The sequence below is a fragment of the Salvelinus namaycush genome, chromosome 4, assembly GCF_016432855.1.
Source record: "Salvelinus namaycush isolate Seneca chromosome 4, SaNama_1.0, whole genome shotgun sequence".
Taxonomy (NCBI): domain Eukaryota; kingdom Metazoa; phylum Chordata; class Actinopteri; order Salmoniformes; family Salmonidae; genus Salvelinus; species Salvelinus namaycush.
Genome location: NC_052310.1, coordinates 12,887,512 through 12,893,630, shown reverse-complemented (window position 1 = coordinate 12,893,630; position 6,119 = coordinate 12,887,512). Strand labels below are relative to the sequence as shown.

The following is a 6,119-nucleotide window of genomic DNA, read 5'->3' as shown; positions in this document are numbered from 1 at the left end:
AAATGTTTTAAATGTTTTACTTTTGATAATTTTCTTGTTTTATTATTTTACGGATAGCCAGGGGCACACTCCAACACTCAGACATAATTTACAAACGAAGCAATTGAGTTTAGTCAGTCAGACAGTAAGGATAACCAGGGGTGTTCTCTTGATAAGTGTGTGAATTGGCCAATTTTTCTCTTCCTGCTAAGCATTCGAAATGTAACTAGTACTTTTGGGTGACAGGGAAAATGTATGGAGTAAAAAGTACATTATTTTCATAAGGAATGTAGTGGAGTAAAAGTAAAAGTTGTCAAAAATATAAATAGTAAAGTAAAGTACAGATACCCCTAAGAAAACGACTTAAGTAGTACTTTAAAGTATTTTTACATAAGGACTTTACACCACTGGTTTTAGCCCATGTGAGTTAGTCCATATTCCCATTGAGAAACTGATTTTTATTACTCCCATTTGGTAGTGTTGCCGGAAGCCATGAGCGTATAAGCATAAGTTGACACTGAGATACTTTTGATATGGACTGAACACGTAAAATGTGTATATTTTTTAAATTAGTAATACATACATAGCGTAGGAGATGTGTATCGACAAAATCTGGCATTTTTAAACACTTTGTTGGTTAATATCTGAGGGTGAACCCAGGTTTACCTAAGTTAATATTGGTAATTGTGCACATTGAATGCAGCTCAGATATAGCATTATTTTAGTTTTCTTTCTTTCATTTGTTTTTATCCCTTTTGAATCATGAACGTCTCAAATCAAACAACCAAAGTCAGGTCATTGTTCTCTCATCAAGTTTTTACATTCCCAAAACTGTACACTAATTTGATACATTGTATCGTTTACCTTTGGTTTTTGACCACAATCACATTGCAACTGCAGGGCAGTTCACCACGTCTCTAATTTATTAACCCCCAGACCTAGAGGAGGGTACTTGAATACGACAAAGGTGTCCGCTGACAAAGACGGACACTGTGCATGTAAACAAACTATTCACGCAACTTCATACGACAGCGTTTCTCAACCCCATTGGTCTATAGTCCGGCACTAGGTCATGGAATATTGCTTCCTTAGTGCAACTGTACTTTATCAGAAGGCTATTAAAACATGGGGAAATCTGAGTGATTTGTCTATGAACCAAAACCGATTCAATCAAGTCCCCAAAGGAGGTAAACTACAGCATGCCAGTCGCCAGTCCTTGGTACAGACAAAGGTTGAGGAAGACTATTAGAAACGTTTTACACTCGGTACCTTTCAGGATTTTTCTACTTTGATTTTTCTACTCTCTTTGTATAATGTACTTCATTCGATTATGTACTATAATACCATTGTGTTACTATATTCCTTTGATATCTTGTAGCTCTGCTGAAAGCTGTTCAGGAGGATGATGATGATGATGATTAAGAGGTGCATACATTTACTTTGTTTTTATTGGTACAATAACACAAATAAAGCTCAAAGGCACCCAAGTGTGATATAAAAGTTCTGCTTTTTGACAATGATGAAAGCCCTCCATTTCATTGCCTGGATTGGTGGCTTTTATTAGTACATCACCCCACTCAAGCAATGACATACAGTAGTTAGAGGAGCAAGCAACAACATTATATACACCTCGTTATTATGTCGTTTTTATCTCTGTGCTTCAGAATGACCATTAGGACCTTTGTGGTGTTCTGAGAGAAAAAAACTCTTGAGATGCTAAATGTTAACCATTGTTTTACATGTTAACCATTGTTTTTCATGTATTAATGGGAGTACTGAAACAAATATGGAAAGACATTAATATGTTCAATGTTTTTTTTTAACAGTATCAATAAAGGTTGACTTCCAAGCTTTTATATGTGACTAATGGGCTGTTTTTACGTGTGCGTGTGTCAAAATCCAATAAAAAATGTATTGGTTGCGTACACATATTTTGCAGAAGTTATCGTGGGTTTGGCTAAATGCTAATGTTCCTAGCTCCAACAGTGCAGTAATAGCTACCTAACAATACAAAACAATACACGCAAATCCCAAAAATGTAAAGAAAGGAATTAAGAAATATTACAACGAGTAATGTCAGAGTTATGACAGTATATTAATTATGGAGTGTGTGTGTGTGTGTGTGTGTGTGTGTGTGTGTGTGTGTGTGTGTGTGTGTGTGTGTGTGTGTGTGTGTGTGTGTGTGTGTGTGTGTGTGTGTGTGTGTGTGTGTGTGTGTGTGTATAGACAGTATATGAATTATGGAGTGTGTGTGTGTGGGAGAGGGAGAGAGACCTGGCTGCGGTGAGTGATGTCAGTGATGAGCTCCTCGGTGGTCCTCAGCAGCCTGTCGATGGTGGGGTGAAAGGGAGAGCTGTCCACCTGGGCCAGGGTCTGTAGGGTGGCTGTGGCTGTCCTCCTCACCTCACAGACAGAGGAGCTCAGACAGGCCAGCAGGGAGAGCACCACTATGGAGGGAAGAAACATTTACAACTTTGTTACTAATACTACAGCCACTTGTTGAAATGTCTTCTACTGCAGTGATTGTGAGCACATGGGTTTTATTACACCGTCACAGAGCAGGCAATAAGCTTAACGTACCACAATACTGTAGACAGTTCTCTCACCCCAGACAAATGACACATATAGGATCATTCTCAGACTGTGCCAACAAACTCTATGTAAAGTACAATGAAATACAGCAAGCCTTTAAATGATGGGAATTATGAGAGGCTCTGTGTTGTAAAAGAAGCAGTCACTGACCCCATTTGAACACACTCTTTGCTGCTCCACCCAGAACATTTGGATAGGAGACAACTGTAAAGAGAGGCAGGCCTCCCCAGGGACTGGCCCACCCTCTACTTCTGCCACACACACACATTCAGCAGCTTCTGTATGATCCACTATGTCATTTAGATAACTATGATATGGAGTTGTGGTCACTTCACATGTCACATTCACAGGGCCCAAAGAGGTTGTTTGTGTAACCTTGGAACATCTAATTTGTCAAAGACCGCATATTCATTCAGAGCTTCAGTTGTATCCCAAAAATAATGATCATTTCCACCCAACTTTAACCAGGCAATGTGCTATCCAACTTTGTTTACATGTGCAATTGTACTTCCAGATAATTACACAATTATTATTTTCTCATGAAGATCAGAAGACATTTCGGACCAGAAAACGTATTGTTCATGCTGGTCTACAGCTACGGGAATATTCATAATCAAAATGAAATCCCAGCTTGGGAATATTGAGCAATGAGCAGTTACAGCTATATAATTGCATTGTAGTCTCGCAGAACACTTGGGGCTCCCGCGTGGAGCAGTGGTCTAAGCACTGCATCGCAGTGCAAGAGGTGTCACTGCATTACCTGGTTCATATCCAGGCTGCATCACATATGGCTGTGATAGGGAGGCACACAATCGGCCCAGTGTTATCCTTAACTGACTTGCCTGGTTAAATATATATTTTTAAACTACAGGAGATGTGGAAGAGAGTGCAGGCCAGGGCCGTGCCCCTCCTCTCCCGGGGGAGAGAGGACGCATGGCTGATAAGGGATGAGGTTTTGGCCGGAGGCTGGCAGCACTTCTCCAGATAATATAAATGACTCCCAGGCCTTTATCAGCATAAATCACAGCCTAGCCCCACTCACTGTGGTGAAGCTGTCCTCACAGCCCAAAGCCACCACATTATGGCCAGGATGTACATTGTGAGAGGAACGTGATTGATGAGGACCACTAGGATGTGTATTACACTGAACAAAAATAAATGCAACAATTGAGTTACTGAGTTACAGTTCATATAAGGAAATTAGTCAATTGAAATAAATAAATTAGGCCCTAATCTATGGATTTCATATCACTGGGAATACAGATATGCATTTGTTGATCACAGATACTTAAAAAAAAAAAAAAGTAGGGGCGTGGATCAGAAAACCAGTCAGTATCTGGTGTGACCATCATTAGCCTTATGCAGCGAGACATCTCCTTCGCATAGAGTTGATCAGGCTGTTGATTGTGGCCTGTGGAATGTTGTCTCACTCTTCTGCAATGGCTGTGTGAAGTTGCTGGATATTGGCGGGAACTGGAACACGCTGTCGTACACATTGATACAGAGCATCCCAAACATGCTCAATGGGTAACATCTCTGGTGAGTATGCAGGTCATGGAAGAACTGGGACATTTTCAGCTTCCATGAATTGTGTACAGATCCTTGCGACATTGGGCTGTGCATTATCATGCTGAACATGAGGTGATGGCGGCGGATGAACGGCATGGCTTTGGCCTCAGGATCTCGTCACAGTATCTCTGTGCATTCAAATTGCAATCGATAAAATGCAATAGTGTTCGTTGTCCGTAGCTTATGCCTGCCCATACCATAACCCCACTGCCCCCATTGGGCACTCTGTTCACAACGTTGAAATCAGCAAACCGCTCACCCACATGACTCCATACATGCTGTGTGCCATCATCCCGTACAGTTGAAACCGGGATTAATCCGTGAAGAACACACTTCTTCAGTGTGCCAGTGGCCATTGAAGGTGAGCATTTGCCCACTGAAGTCGGTTCCGTTGCCAAACTGCAGTCAGGTCAAGACCCTGGTGAGGACGATGAGCATGCAGATGAGCTTCCCTGAAACGGTTTCTGACAGTTTTTGCAGAAATTCTTTGGTTGTGCAAACCCACAGTTTCATCAGCTGTCCGGGTGGCTGGTCTCAGATGATCCTGAAGGTGAAGAAGCTGGATGTGGAGGTCCTGGGCTGGCGTGGTTACACGTGGTCTGCGGTTGTGAGGCGGATTATGGTAGAGAAATTAACATTGAATTCCCTGGCAACAGCTCTGGTGGACATTCCTGCAGTCAGCATGCCAATTGCACTCTCCCTCAAAACTTGAGACATCTGTGGCATTGTGTTGTGACAAAATTACACATTTTAGAGTGGCCTTTTATTGTCCCCAGCACAAGGTGCATCTGTCTAATGATCATGCTATTTAATCAGCTTATTGATATGCCACACCTGTCAGGTGGATGGATTATCTTGGCAATTGAGAAATGCTCACTAACAGGGGTGTAAACAAATTTGAGAGCAATAAGCTTTTTGTGCATGTGGAACATTTCTTGAATCTTTCATTTCAGCTCATGAAACACGGGACCAGCACTTTACATGTTGCATTTATATTTCGTTCAGTGTAAAATAAAATACCCTGTGAAACTATCATGGACTATCTTTTGGTAAAATATCCTCAAATAGCTGCCCAGTATTCCCAAAAAGGTTTCTGAGATAGCTTTCTCGTTGTGAATTTGGCTGCCCTTAGGCTGGAAACATACTGCATTCGAAAAACTATTTCGGAGTGATATCGGATATAGCCTGATATCGGAGTGTTTTAAACGGATTACCATAATTACCTGACAAGGTGATGAAACTGTGGTAATTTACCCCTGAGGGTTGGAGATTACAGCCCCCCAACCCCACCCAACCTCTCTTGTTGGACCAGTAAATTCCCTGGCTTTTTGTTTATGCATCAAGACCAAGCTGAGAAACCACGTACATGAACAGTTAGTGGTCTTTTTTTCAGTCTAACCCCAGGCTGAGAGGAATGTGCTGATGATTCCGTTTTTTCTTCAGCGTCTCACATTACAGCCCAGACTGAAGACTGAACCTCCCTGACCCAATCCTTATTCCTGCCTCCTTCCCTCCGCTAGTATTGTCATTAACCCTCTATTTCCATGCCCTTGTATCCAGGGCAACTTCTCACTGCAAACAGAAGAAGGAAAGCTGTCTTGTAAGCAGCCCACTGAGCACAGACGTCAGTTCAACGTCTAGTTTTGATTTGGTTTAACGGTCAAATAACGTGAATTCAACGTAAAAAATATATGTAATAATCATCACCATGTGATTGGATTTAGGTTAAAAGTTGAGTAAAAAAATAAATAATTTCCCTCACATTGATTACTTTTTGGAAATCCATTCAGTTTCCCACATTCATTCAACATCATCATGATTCATTTTTTGGTTGAAATGATGTGGAAACAAGGTTAATTCAGCCAGTGAGAGAGCACAGTGTGCTTTGCATTCAAATCAGTGTTTAAAAAGCCCAAAGTTAGTGTTCATTCTCTATGTTAACATGTGAAGAAGGAAATGTTTGGGCAGTAGGCTACATT

At 41.3% G+C, this 6,119-nt stretch overlaps 1 pseudogene; it reads right to left on the bottom strand.

Annotated features, from left to right (window-relative positions):
* Positions 1–2,500: 2,500 nt before the first annotated feature.
* On the bottom strand, positions 2,501–2,620 carry LOC120046887 (annotated as a pseudogene).
* Between the last annotated feature and the right edge of the window lie 3,499 nt (positions 2,621–6,119).